Genomic DNA, 15,150 nt, shown 5'->3' on the forward strand with positions numbered 1-15,150 from the left:
TCACCGTATAGGTTAAATAACCTAACACGTCCAGAGAAACTTTAGTGAAAAATTTGCGCTTTTTTCTTCATTTTAACTGATCTATCTTAATGCAGAGGAAAACGTTTTAAACAAGCAGAAAAATAACTAGTAAAAGAAATTAATAGCACATTACCTATAGTGATATCTTCCGTATATTTTTGATATGCGATTATGCCCCTGGGGAAAGCATTTTATGGTCAAATTTGCACGGGTTTTGTTTTTAAAAAATAACTTAAATTCGTATTATTGCAGAAAAAACATAGCAGAAAAATAATAGGTGGTTTTTTAAGGCATAACCCTAATTTTGATGCTACCGAAAGGTTGAGCACTTGGGTTGATAACCATAACACGTCCAATGAAATTTTAGGGGAAAAAAATTTACCGTTTTTCCTTAGAAAAACTGAAAACTAATCATTAAAAAAAACTTTCAAAAAAAAGCAAAAAATAACAGAAACTGTTTTTATGCACATCTACCGATGGGTTTTGAAAACTTCCGTATGGGTTGATAGCATTAAACGTCAAAGGGGATCCCATTTGTGTAAAATTTCGCGTGTTTGCTGAAGAAATCTTAATTTCTTAACTATGAAAGCAAAAAAAATAGCAGAAAAAAAAACTATGTGGTCTTTATGGCATATCTACCTATGGTTATCCTCCGAAAAGGGGTTGAGTCTACCGTATGGGTTTGATAAGCCAACACGTCCAGATAAAGACCAATGGAAAAAAGCGCTGTTTTGTCTTCGGGAAAGAACTATCAAATTCTTTAAAAAAACGTTTCAAACAAGCAAAAAAAAACTATACCGATTAATAGCCTCTACGATAGGTTGAAACTTCCGAAAAGGTTGAAACGCTTTAAACCTAAAGATCATTTTGGGTCAATTCGCGCTTTTTTGTCTTAAAAATTTTTAATTTTTTAATTTTATGCAGCAAAAAAATTTAAAAACTTTCAAGAAAAAAAGTTAAATACAGTCGTATTTGCCTTCTCCCGCACAGGTTGATACTACCGTTAGGTTGAACGCCAAAACAATTTTAGATGAAGGTTTTTTTTAGAAAAAATTTGCGTTTTTTCGATCGAATAGAAGAAAAATTTTCAAAACCTTTGCCACGGCTTGGGAAAACTCAATTTTTTTATATGAGTGTCAAAAAAAATTTTTGGGTTTTTTTTCGTATTGCGGTCAGGGGGGGACTGCACATAACATTTTGTCTTTTTAGTTTTTTCGTTTTGGGGAAAGGGCGAAAAAAAAACAACACAAAAAACCGACAAATAATGTATTTTCGGTTTCGGTTGCGTTCGGCCGGGCGAAAACCAACAACACAAACTTGACAAATAGTATTTGTCGTGTTTTTTTTTCGTGTCGGCAGGGCGAAAAACACAAATAAAGGGACCGACACGAAAAAATTTTGTCCGCCAAAACACGAAAACCGGAATAAAATGCGTGGGGCGCCCTTTAAAAAAAAAAAAAAAAAACGAGAGTTTTCGCGAAAATTTGTCGGCTTTTTCGCCCCGCGAAAAGACAAACGAATTCCGAATCACCACCATAATTGTTAAAGTAATGGTCCTTTTGGTGGCCTGAGCACTCTCCTTTTGCATTGAGTTTTTTAGTGACAATATAAAAAACACAGCTATTTATCAAAAAAACCACAGAAAAGGTGGCTTTCACATCAGTTTGCTAATTATCAATAACTTTTTTTGTTTTAAAAAACCAGCCAAAAATACCCAAAAGCCCCATTCTACCGAATTTATCAGACCCCCTCACAACCAAATATCACCTATGTCCCTTTTTCCGCCAGCTCCTGCAGGACCCCCTATTCAAATTAAATGTAGCTTCCCGCCCTGTCTGCTTCTGACTGACGGGTCTGTTGTTCGCCCTCCCCCATTAATTTGTCGGGGCTTTCACAGGTCAAACGCTGGCCCTGGATTTTGACGAAACTCACGGGAGTGATTAAAACCCAAACGATGTGCATATCCCGACATAACCGTTTTCGCGCACAAATTGTCCGAAAGAGCTAAAGGGGGAAAAATATTCCGGCTTCCAAGGTCAATTTGCGCCAGATTTCGACAAACTTCACAGGAGGATCGTACAACCCATTGTACAAGCTCGGCACGTTCCGCACGCTGAAACAAAATACCCACCAAAGAAAATAGAAAACAAACCCGGAATGCTTGCCGGACCAACTTGCGATTATAAAAAATAAAAGGATTCGATCTCACGCACATACAAAAGAAAATGAAAAAAAAATTTTGATCATTTTTGACCGTTTTCGAAAAAAACAACATTAAAAAACCGCCTCGGTAGCCTGGGGTTAGAGCGTCCGCTTGAGTGCGAGGCGGGGGTTCGACCCCGGCCGCGCATACCAAAGACGTAAAAAAGATACTAGCACTTCCCCCTTTAGCGCTCACTTAAAGGGGAATTTTAGGACGGCCCACCCGGTGTCTTTATAAGTGACGGGGGGGATCTGCCCGGGAACGGCGTAAAAATCCAGGAGGCAGCCTAAAAAGTTTGGCATTGTGCCCGTTTCAAGTAACCCGTCGTTAAATGCTGAAAAATTGCTGAAAAAGACTTTAAAAAACCCAACCCCAACACACACACACACACACACCCCCACACACACACACACACACACCCCCACACACACAAAACGCAAAAATTTAAAAAAATTTTGTTTTTCACATATAGTACTCATCCAAAACTAAAGGTCTAAACGGCCAAATGTTGACTTCGTCCACCGTTTATTACAACATAAAAAATTTTTCTAATTTTGTTAGACTTTCCCTTGGGCAATGCTCAGCTATTAAAAAATTTTTTTGGAAAAGTAGCTTTTTTTTAAAAATAAAAAGAAATTTAAGTTTTTAAAAATTTTAAAAAAAACAAAAAATTTTAAATTGCCGAAAAATTGAATATTACTTTGACTAACAGTTTCAAGTATTAATTAATTAATTTTTTTTATTAATAAATTTAATTAATTAAAAAATTTTAATTAATTAATTATTAAATTAAATATTTTTTTTTATTTATTTTTTTATTTATTGAGTTTTATTCCCCGATAAAATTTTGGGTAAGCGACACATTCCAATTTTAACGGGTGTAAAAAATCTCGGGTCAACGAGATATTGATTTAGGCAAAAGCGGCACCTGGTTGAACCAGCTGATTGAACGAGTCCCAAAAGAATTCTACATCCAAAAGGGTTTTTTTAAACCCAAAAACGGTGGGGGGAAACCCATTCGGCCCCAAAACCAAAAACCCGACGAAAAGTTAATATAAATATATAAAAAACATTTTTAAAAAAAGACAGAGGTTTTTAATTCTGAATACCTTTTCACACAAATAGTACAAGTTCAAATGATGCCCTTATTCTCACATTCAATTTTTTTTTTTTTTTTGTTATTTAAGTAGATTTTTATAAATGGGGCTGTAGCAAACTTAACGGGCAAAAATTTTTTAAATTAAATAAAATTTTAAAAAAATTATTTTATTGTTCTAAAAACACTAAAATCAATTTTTTATTAAAGCCTTTTAAAAACCCCGCCTCTAAAACCCCCGTAAAACCCAAAAAGAAAAAGAAACTAAATAAAAAATTTCCAAAAGCGAAAAAGGGATAAACCAAAATATTTTATCCCCTGCGAATCAAAATTTTATTTTAACACCTTTTTTAAAAATTTTAAAACAAACCAAAAACAAGCGCTGAGGATTGGTTGGTTTCAATATTAAACAATATAAAAATGAAATGCCAATTTGAAACAGAAAGACTAATAAAAAAAATTTTAAATCCAAAACGCATTAAATTTCCAGAAAGGCCGGTGTGTCCGTTGTTTTATAACTGGACGTTAAAACCGTTTTGGGCCAATCTTTTTTTGCTCAGCCACGAAAGGCACTGCGGCAATAAAAAGATTTTAAAACAGCACGTGAACGATATCTCTCAACACAGGGTTTTTTTTTTAAAAAAATTTCCCCCGCAAAATGACCAAAGGGGCATTTTAAGCTAGAATTTACGCAACAAATTAACTCCCCCCAACTAATACGGCGTCCGAAAAAGAGGTCACAATTTTAACACGAAAACTGCGATTTTCTTACATTTACACACAATAATTTAATTATTAGGCACGCATAAAACCCTAGACACTACAGTACTCATTCCTAAAAAAATCGGGGGACTATTACTTACCTATTTAACTTTTGTCAGAATAGCACACGCTTTCACACATCGACTAAAACTTTTCGCGTACTTTGGGGCAAAAAAAGCGCTTACATAAAATATTTTTTTTTTAGACTAAAATAATACTTTTAAAAGCAGAACCAGTTTTCATATACCAAACACAAAAAAGGCCCAGGGGGGTGCGTATTATACACCCTTCACAAAATTTTTTTCCGCAGGGGAATTAAAACCCCTTGGTATTTTTAAAATCCAATAAATATATCTTTTTCAAAAAAAAAACAAAAACACTAAAAAAGTTCAAGCATACCCAAACGTTGCGTTTTACTTATAACAAAACATTTTTTGTTTTCGTTTATATTATTTTAACCAATTTTACAGGGCCCCTTTTCATGATAACACGTTAAAAGGGCGCTTGCGAAATTCACCCGACAATACATCACAGTGGACTTATCAAGGGACAACAAGTGAGAAAAAGCCCCCCAACAGACAAGACAGAGAGAAAAAACAACGCCGGCAACTTAGCTAACTCTTTGCGAAAGATACGGGTCTTTAACGTGCCCTTATAAGAAAATGAACATGCGAACCGATTTCCGGGGAAAACCATCCCGGCATCTTGCTACATATGTATAACAAAAACTAAAAATTGTTACGCGTAAAAAAATAAAATATGTTACTACGCCATAGCCAGAAAACCCCCGGGTTGGTCCCAAGCTATTACTTAACCACCTTAATATTGTTTGTAATGTCATATTCCAACTAATCCCCTTTGAAAATTTTTTCAGCTTTATTGTTCCTTTGAAAATTTCATTCTTTCAAAATGTTAAATTTGCTGTAAAATACGAAAAAAATTTAATTAAAATAACCGACCCGCACTGTAAACAACACGGTTAAAAACCCAACAGCAAATGTTTCCTGAAGGACAAGAACATTTAAACTGAGTAATGCTGCAACGCTTTTACTCCCAACTTCCCACCTTTTTAAAACATCACTTTCACACAATACAAATCCATCAACCACAATCCCTTTGGGGAAACTTTAAGCAGGTTTTATCAAGGCTTCCCCTTACAGCGGCTCAAAATTATTCGAAAAAAATTTACACAAAATATGCAATAAAAATATCGCGAAAAGAAGAAACAAGGGGAAACTAATATGAAACTTTAAATCTCCACTATATGGCAATTTTTAACTTATTATTAAAATCAACAAATAAAAAGCCATAAATAGACAAATTCCATTGACCCCAGTTTTTTAGTTTTTTGCCCAAATACGAGAATATAAAGTAACAAGTGGCCAAAGTCCAAAGCTGTATGCAAAACATTTTTTTTTAAAAGGACTTAAAACAAAAACGAACCAATTTCCAAGTCCAAAAAAGCCATAATTCAGCCAAACACTTAAATTAAAACTTCTTGCAACATTACAAACAAAAAACAATGTTGAAAGTTTCAAAGCCAATGTGACAGAACAAAGTCTTTTTTAAAAACCCAAAATCAAACCATAATTCAGCAAAATATTTTTCCAGCAAAAAGTCTCGCTTACGGGGAAGCGTTGAAAAAAAAATTTTTTCCAAGTTTGAAGTAATATTTTATATATACAACAGTACATTATCTATGAAACCAATCTTTTAACAATTTACAACTTTCATGAAATCCTCCAAGCCCCCGCCAGGGGGGAGAACTCCCATTCTTGGAAAGCGAGTTAATACAATGTAACGGTTGCTATGGTTTTTCACATAAAAGTTTTTTCATCGCTGTTTGGCAAAATATGAGATAGAATTGAGACCTATAAATTAAGTTTTAAAGGTGTCCCGCCGAAAAAAGACATGGACAAAAATCCGAGTCTTAAAAATTTGCATTTTAATTCATTATCGTCTAGACATTTAAAATCGCTTCAAACACGCATTTAGCAATTTAATGACGGAACGCACATTTTGCCATTAAAGGCTTTAGTGGAGGGCAATGCGTATCCGCTTAATTTTGCTACCGGGCTGTTCAACTTAGCGCTTTTTTCGCAATTAAAAACTTTTGATGCTTAAATTAAGTACAAAACGAATAAAATTTTTTTTTTCAAAAAAGGCTTCACAAAAGTTTTTATGGCTAACCCTATCAAAAGAAACAAAAAAACGTTGATTAAACTATTATTTTCTGCATGTTTTAAAAAAATTTTTCCGCAAAAATAGACTTTTAGTTAACTGGTTAAACACGCAAATTTGGGTATAAGAGCTTCGCCTGGAATTTTTTTGTTATCAGCCCATACGGAGGTATCAAACCCAAAAGGTAGATGGCTAAAAAACAAACTAATTACTTTTTTGCTATAAAAAAACGTTTTTTTGGGGCCCAAAAAAATTAAGACAGTTTTTTTCATACTAAGACAAGGCCATTTTGCCACTAAAGTCTTCATCTGGCGTTTACGCGTATCAACCTAACGGCAGAATCAATCAACGGTAAATACAACCTATACAGATAAAAAAACAAAATTTACTGGGGAATTTTCTACTATGTTTAAAAAAAAATTTTTCCTTCACAATAAATATTTTGTCAAAAAAGGAAGCCAAACACACAATTGGGGTAAAATTTTTTTCATAAGACGTATCAAACGTATCAACCTAAGCGGTAATAGCAAAAAAAGACGTACTAAAAATTTTCTGCTTTGACGAAATTTTTTGCAAAATAAATTAGGAAATTTCAGTCATACAAAGGCAAAAAAGCGGAAGTTTGGGAATTTAAGTCTTCATCTTGACGTTTTATGGCGATCAACCAAAACGCAATATAACCTAAAAGGGAAATCACAGAGCTATACTATTTATTTTTTGACTTTTCCAAGCCTTTTGGTAAAAAAAAAGTTATATTTAGTTCAACTGAAATCAAAGAACCAAAAATTTTCTAAAAAACCTCACGAAGTTGTTTGGCGTATCAACCATACTTAAAAATATCAACCTTGCGGCAGATAGGGAATACAACTGTAATTTTAAAATTTTTTCTTGCAAATTTAATTGTTTTCTCAAAAGTTAAGAATTCATTTTTTTCTTGGAAAAAAAACACGTAAATTTCCCCAAAAAAATGCACCCTAACTTTAAAAAAACGCGTTCAAACCCAACGGAAAAATATCAACCAACGGTAAAAGGGGCAAAAAATAGTGACAAAATTTTTTTTATTAAAAAACGTTTTTTCCCACATAAATAAGATGGTCGTTTTAAAAGAAGACAAACACCAAACTTTTCCCCTAAAGTCTCCTCGACGTGGTTATGGGTTATCAACCTAACGTAGACACAACCCTTCGGAGGGATCATTTTTCTGACGTTTAAAAACGCATATCAACCCATACCGAAGATATAACCAACAATGTGCTATAAACGGACAATTTTTTTTTTCGCTTAATTTTAAAAATTTTCCTTCACCTGGACTGTTAAGGGGAATCAACCAAACGGAACATCAACCTTCGGAGGGATCAACCTATACGGAGATAACCAAAAAAACCACACAATTTTTTTTTTTTTTCCTGCTATGTTTTGCGCATAATTAAAGAAATTAAGATATCGAAGACAAACGCGAAAAATTTTTGACCCAAAAAACATCCCTAGATGCAAAAACGCATATCAACCCATACAGAATTAAACAACCAAACGTTTAAATGCATAAATACGGTACTAATTTTTTTTTTCACTATTTTAAAAAAAAGTTTTCCTACATAATTAAGATAGTTCAGTTTAAAATGAAGACAAACAGCGCAAATATTTTTCCCCAAAGTCTATCTGACTGTTTTTGGCTTTTCAGCCAACGGAACATCAACCATCGGAGGGATCAAACCAAAACGGAGAAAACCAAAAGACCACACTGTTTTTTTTTCTGCTATGTTTGCTGCATAAGTTTTTAAAAATTAGTTTTTCTTAAAAAACGCGCAAAAATTTTACCATAAAAACATCCCCTAACGCATAAAAACCCAAAAAACCATACGGAAGATATCAACCCATACGGGGATGTCTTTAATACGGTACAAAGGTATTTTTCCCCTATGTTAAAAACGTTTTTCCCAATGAAATTTGAAAATTTAAAAACTGAAGACAAACAGGGCAAATTTTTTTCCCCAAAGTCTTTACTGGACGTTTGGCTTATTTAACCTATACGGTAGACATCAACCTTTACGGAAAAGGGATCAACCAAACGGTAGATACCATAAAGACCAACGGTTATTTTTCTGTATGTTTTGCTGCATAATTAATAAAATTAAGCTATTCTTAAGCAAACAGGCAAATTTACCATAAAAACGCCCCTAACCAAAACGCTAAACCTATACGGAAAAACAAACCATACGGGAATGATAAAAATACGGTACAGGTAAAATTTTTTGCAAAATCAAAACGTTTTTTCCCACAGAATAAGAATATTTTAGTTTAACTGAAGACAAAAAGCGCAATTTTTTTCCACAAAGTCTTCATCTGACGTGCATGGCTTTCAAACCCCAACGGTAGACCAAACCTTTACGGTAGACATCAACCTATACGGAGTAACCAAAAAGACCACACAGTTTTTTTTCTCTATGTTTTTTTGCCAAGTTTTAAAAAAAAGTTATTCTTAAACAAACGCGCAAAATTTTTCCAAAAAAAACATCCTCTAGACGCAAACGCATATCAACCTATACAAATATCAACCTATACGGGAAAGGCAAAAATATATACATTTATTTCGCTATTCAAACGTTTTCCCCCCAGAATTAAGATTTTTCTTAAACTAAGAAAACAGCGCAAATTGTCCACTAAAACTTCTCTGGACGTTTTATGGCTTATCAACCTAACGTAGACATCAAACTTTACGGGGGGCACAGCCTAAACGGTAGATATGGGATAAAGACCGCACAAAATTTTTTTTTACGTTTACAAAAGTTATGGCATAAAATAAGATAATTTTCACTTAAAGTGAAGACGAACAGCGCAAAATTTTCCACAAAAAATCTTTACTTTACGTTTTATGGGTTATCAAAACCCATACGGCAGTATCGACTTTTTCCAAAGGGACACCTATACGGGAATTTTGCTATAAAGACATACTATTTTTTTTTCTGATATTTGAAATATTTTTCAACAAAATTAGGTAAATTTTAATTTTACGAAAGGCAAACACGAAAGTTTTTGGGACTGAAGTCTTCATCTTTTACTTTTAGCGTATCAACCCATAAGGCGATATCAACCTAACGGAATATGAGGCTAGAAAATTTTTTTCCAGTTTACAACGTTTCGGTACATAGAATTTTTATAAAAAGAAACGAAATCAAAAGCGCAAAATTTTTTAAAAAAAAGCCTTCAATTTGAAGGTTTTATGGGGTACAACCTATACGGTAATACAACCTGTAGGGCCCCCATTTCAAAACAGACGTAAAATAACATTTCTTTCAAAGTTTTAATTGTTTGATCATAATTAAGAAATTCAGTTTTCTTTTAACAAACAGCGCAAATTCGACCCTAAAAAACATTCCCACACCAAATCGCTATCAACCCAACGGTAAAAGTGCTAAAAAATACGGTACTTTTTTTTTTTGCTATTTTTACACGTTTTTTCCCACAGAATAAAGAATTTCAGTTAACTAAACAAACACAAAAAATTTTCCCCAAAAGTCTTCACTGGACGGTTATGGCTTATCAACCTTACGTAACATCAACCTTTACGGTAGGTATCACCTAAACGGGAATTGGGTAAAGACCACCTTTTTTTTTTCTGCAGTTTCTGATAAGTTAAGAAATTCCCGTTTTTCTTAAACAAACAGCGAAATTTTACCAAAAAATACACCCTAACGCACAACGCAATCAACCTATACGGAATATTCAACCCATACGGTAGATTTGGGGTATAAATACGGGACTATTTTTTTTTCGCTATGTTTTAAAACGTTTTCCTAATAAATTAAATATTTTTGTTAAAAGGAGACAAACACGCAATTTTCCCACTAAAGTCTTCATCTGGACGTGTTATTGCTTATCAACCTATACGGAGACCCCTTTACGGGAGGGATCACCATACGGAATAGCCTAAAGACCACACAAATTATTTTTCTCTAGTTTGGGCCAAAGTTAAGAAAAAAACTATTCTTTAAAAAACAGCGCAAATTTGAAACCCAAAAAAAAATCCCTAGACGCAAATCGCATATCAACCCAAGGAAAAATATCAACCTATAGGGAAAATGTCAAAAAACGGGACAGTTTTTTTTTTGTTATTTAAAAACGTTCTCCAACAGAATTAAAAAGTTCATTAAACTGAAAACGAACAGCGCAAATATTTTTACTAAAGTCTTTCCTCTGACGGTTAGGCTTTTCAACTATACGGAACACAACCTTTTCGTAGGCTCACCAACGGGAAAATGTGGCTAAAGATCGCACTATTTATTTTTTTTACATTTTACAAAGTTTTGCTGCTTAAAAAGGGAAAATTTCACTTAAAGTAAAAAAAAGAACACAAAAATTTAGCCACAAAATCTTTATCTTTACGTTTTTGGCTTACAACCATACGCAGATATCGACTTTTTTCCGAAGGGACAACCTATACGGTGGGAAAGCTAAAAGACTATACAATTTTTTTTTCTGCTATGTGAAAAGTTTTTGGGAACAAAATCAGGATTTTCATTATACGAAAGGGAAACAGCGAAAGTTTGGCTACGAAGTCTTCATTTGACGTTTTTTTGGGGTACAACCTAAAGGCGATATCAAAACCCATACATTTAAAATGACTGTGAGATATTTTTCTATGTTCCCACAACTTTTGGACATAGAAATTTTAAAAATAAGTAAGACGAAAAACAAAGACGCAAATTTTTTTAATAAGCCCTTTACTGAAGTTTTAGGCGTACAACCTTTTTCGGGAATACAACCGTAAGGCAATTTGGGGAAACAGACTTAATAAAAATATTTTTCTTGCAATGTTTTTAAATTTTTTGATCTAAATAAAAATAAGTTTTTTCTTGAACAAACGCGCAAAAATTTTACCATAAAAGCATCCTCAGACGTTTTAACGCGTAACAACCTATACGGAAGATATCAACCTAAGTAACGTAGAGGCATAAAAAGTTTAATAGTTTTTTTTTGCTATGTTTAAAACGTTTTCCTACAGAATAAAAATATTTCAGTTTAACTGAAGACAAACAGGCAATTTTTTCCCCAAAAATCGTCAACTTTACGTTTTAGGTTTATCAACCTTCGGAGACATCAACCTTTTTAGACGTTATCAACCTTTTCGGGAATATGGGATAAAAACCACACTAATTATTTTTCTTTCATGTTTTTTCAGCGTTTTTTGGGGCATAAAGTAAAATATTTCACTTAAAGGGAAAACAAACAGCGCAAATTTTCCACAAACGTCTTTATCTTGGGGGTTTTATGGCTTTTTCAACCTATACGGCAGATATCGCTTTTACCGAAGGTTCAACCTATACGGAATATGCTTTAAAACTGTACTTTTATTTTCGTATGTACGAAATGTTTTTTCAACATAAATTAGAATTTCATTATACGAAAGGCAAAAAGGAAATTTGGCTATTGAAGTCTTCACTTTTCGTTTTATGGGGTATAACCTATAAACAGATATCAACCATCATAATAGACGTCTAGAATTTTTCTCATTTTTACAACGTTTTGGTACATAAATTAATAAATAAGTTAAACCCGACATCAAAGAGCGCAAATTTGGCCAATAAAACCATCATCGGGAAGGTTTATGGCGATCAACCTATACGGTAGACATCAGCAGTACGGCAGATAGGCAAAACAGACTGTAATAAAGTATTTTTTTTTGCAAAGACCCCACAATTTTTTTTCCTATTTTTTGCTGCAAAATAAGAAATTTTAAGCTTTTTTAAACAAACAGCGCAAATTGACCCTAAAAACATCCTCTAACCAAAACGCATATAAAACCCTACGAAAAATACAACCATACGGTAAGTCCCCATAAATACGGGACTAGTTTTTTTCGCATGTTTTAAAACTTTTCCACTGAATTTGGAATTTTATTAAACTGAAGACAAAAACGCAAATTTTTCCACTAAACTTCACTGAACGTGTTATGGCTTTTCAACCTATACGGAGACACAAACCCTTTTCGGGAGACACAACCATACGAAAATACCATAAAGACCACACATTTTTTTTTCTGCTAGTTTTTCTGCTTTTTTTAAGAAAATTAAATTTTTCTTAAGACAAACAGCGCAAAAATTTACCAAAAAATGCATCCTCAGACGTATAATAACACATCACCATACGGAAAAAATCAACCTAACTAGATTGGGTAAAAACGGTACAGTTTTTTCCTGCTATTTTTTAAAAAAGTTTTTTTGACATGAATTCAATACAGTTAAACGGAGACAAACACGCAATTTTTCCACTAAAGCTTCAATGGGCGTATTAGCTTACAAACCAAAAGGAACACAACCTTTACGGTAGGCACAACCTATACGGGAATAGCCAAAAGAAACCCCCTATTATTTTTTTGCTAGTTTTTGCTGCGTTTTTAAGAAATTAAATTTTTCTAAGACAAACAGCGCAAATTTGACCAAAAAATGCTCCTCTAGACGTATAAAAACACATCAACCTAAGGAAATACAACCTATAGGGAGATTGGCATAAAAAACGGTACTGTTTTTTTCCCCGCAATTTTTTTAAAAGTTTTTTCCACATAATTAAGTAGTTCAGGGAAAATGAAGACAAACACGCAAAATTTTCCACTAAACTTTATCTGACGTGCTATGGCTTATCAACCTATACGGGGGACACAACCTTTTTCGGTAGGCTCAAACCCATACGGAATATGCCCAAAAAAAAACCCACTAGTTAATTTTTTTCTATGTTTTTGCGCATAAGTTAAGAAATTAAAATTAATTTTAAGACAAACAGCGCAAATTTGACCAAAAAATCTCCCCAAAAAGCATAAAAAGCATATCAACCTAACGGGAAAATATCAACCTAACGGGAATTGCTTAAATAGGGAAAATATTTTTTTTCTGAATGTTAAAACTTTTCCGACAGAATTTTAAGATACAGTTAAACGGGGGCAAAAACGCAATTTTTTCCCTAAAGCTTCAACGGACGTATATGTCTTTAAAAAACCTAAAGGGAGACATCAAACCCTTACGGGAGGGACAAACCCACGGCAATATCCACAAAAACCCCCATTTTTTTTTAAACATAATTTTCAACTTTTGGTGCAAAAAAATAAGATATTTTACTTTAAACTGAAGAAAACAGCGCAAATTTAGCCAGTAAGTCTTTATCTTTTACGTGTTAGGCTTATCAACCAAAACGGCAATATCAAATTTTTTCGGAAGGGATCAAACCCAACGGGAAGCAATAAAAAATACACTATTTTTTTCTGCTATTACAAATGTTTGCCCAAAATAAAAAAAGATATTTCAGTTTTTTAAACGAAAGGGAAAAAGCGAAATTTTTGGCCCCTGTACTTCATCTTTTAGGTTTTATGGGTTATCAAACTATAAGGCAGTAACAACCTATACGGGATAGCCTTTTCTTGATATTTTATCCATTTTTCCCAAAATTTTGGTATAAAAAATTATATATTTTAAATTTAAAAGAAACAAAGTGCCAAATTTTACTAATAAACCTTTTCGAACGTTTTAAAAGGCGTTCAACCCTTAAAGGTGGTACAACCTGACGGCAGATGGGGAATACTGACTGTAAATAAATTTTTTTTTTGCAATTTTTAATTGTTTTTTCTGTATAAAATAAGAAATTAAGTTTTTCTTAAGGCAAACAGCGCAAACTTGACCATAAAATACATCCTCTAGACGTATAATCGCGTATCAACCTATACGGCAGATATCAACCTTTACGGTAGATATGCTATAAAAACTATGCTAGTTATTTTTTGGGTATGTTTAAAACGCTTTGCTACGTACATTAAGACATTTCAGTTATACTGAAGACAAATAGGGCAAATTTTGCCACTAAAATCTTCGTCTCGACGTTTTATTGCGTATCAACCTGTACGGTAGGTGTCAACCTTATTTCAGTTTGATATTTAATGTTTAACCATGCCTTCAAAGTTTTAACTGTTATCTCCAGTAAGTTTGTAGGTCTTTATAAGCAGACCTATGGAGTTTTTTTCTACCTATCTAAAACAGTATTCATTGTCAGATCATTTATCAAATCATAATAGACATTTTTAACTAACAAAGTACCGCAGAATGACATGATGAGCCGAAATAAGGTAGGTAGGCGGAGTCATCCTTATAGGTTGATACACATCTGCTTAGACCGTTGATATAAAGATTTATTGGTGGCGTAATGGCGGACACTAAAGAGTATTAAGGGGAGATAATCAGGGAAAATGTCTATAAATAGGGAAAATATATACATATAAGTTATGTAGTAAAATCGTGGGGTTTTCAATAAATATCCGGAAAAGTGCTCTCATTTCTTTATTTCTGGTCTCATTTTGCTAAAATTTGAAAATATGACGGATATGAACATACTGAATGCAAATACCTAAATTACAGATTTCAGAACATGCACAATATTTATTTGTCGTATCCTAGGCAACGCCATCACCTCAAAAGTAGCTAAAAATATTCAGCTCAGAGATGTTTATATGCTGTTATGGACGCGACCATCAGAAAATAAAAATAGCGTCAGTTAAGTTGTGGTAGCCAGAACTACTCAAAAGCGGCCCAACGTCATTATGATGCTGTCATAGCACACTCAATTAATCAATACAACTCGTGATTACCATTGATTCAATGTTTATCACCATTAAATGCATTTTTACACCTTCCTAAGAATAAATAAATACTGTTCATATGATTTTCCTGTCGTATTGAAGAAACTGGACACTGAACTGATGCCCTATCAAGGAGCTCTTTAATTTATTAAATGTGACTGAACGTTATTTTTCATGTCTGTAACACAAGTCGTCAGCAATATTCTCCTGACCACTTTTAAACTTCACGTCCCACTAATAAAATTTTGTTTTCTTCAGGGCATTGTCCCT

The sequence above is a fragment of the Mercenaria mercenaria genome, chromosome 16 (assembly GCF_021730395.1).
Source record: "Mercenaria mercenaria strain notata chromosome 16, MADL_Memer_1, whole genome shotgun sequence".
NCBI lineage: Eukaryota > Metazoa > Mollusca > Bivalvia > Venerida > Veneridae > Mercenaria > Mercenaria mercenaria.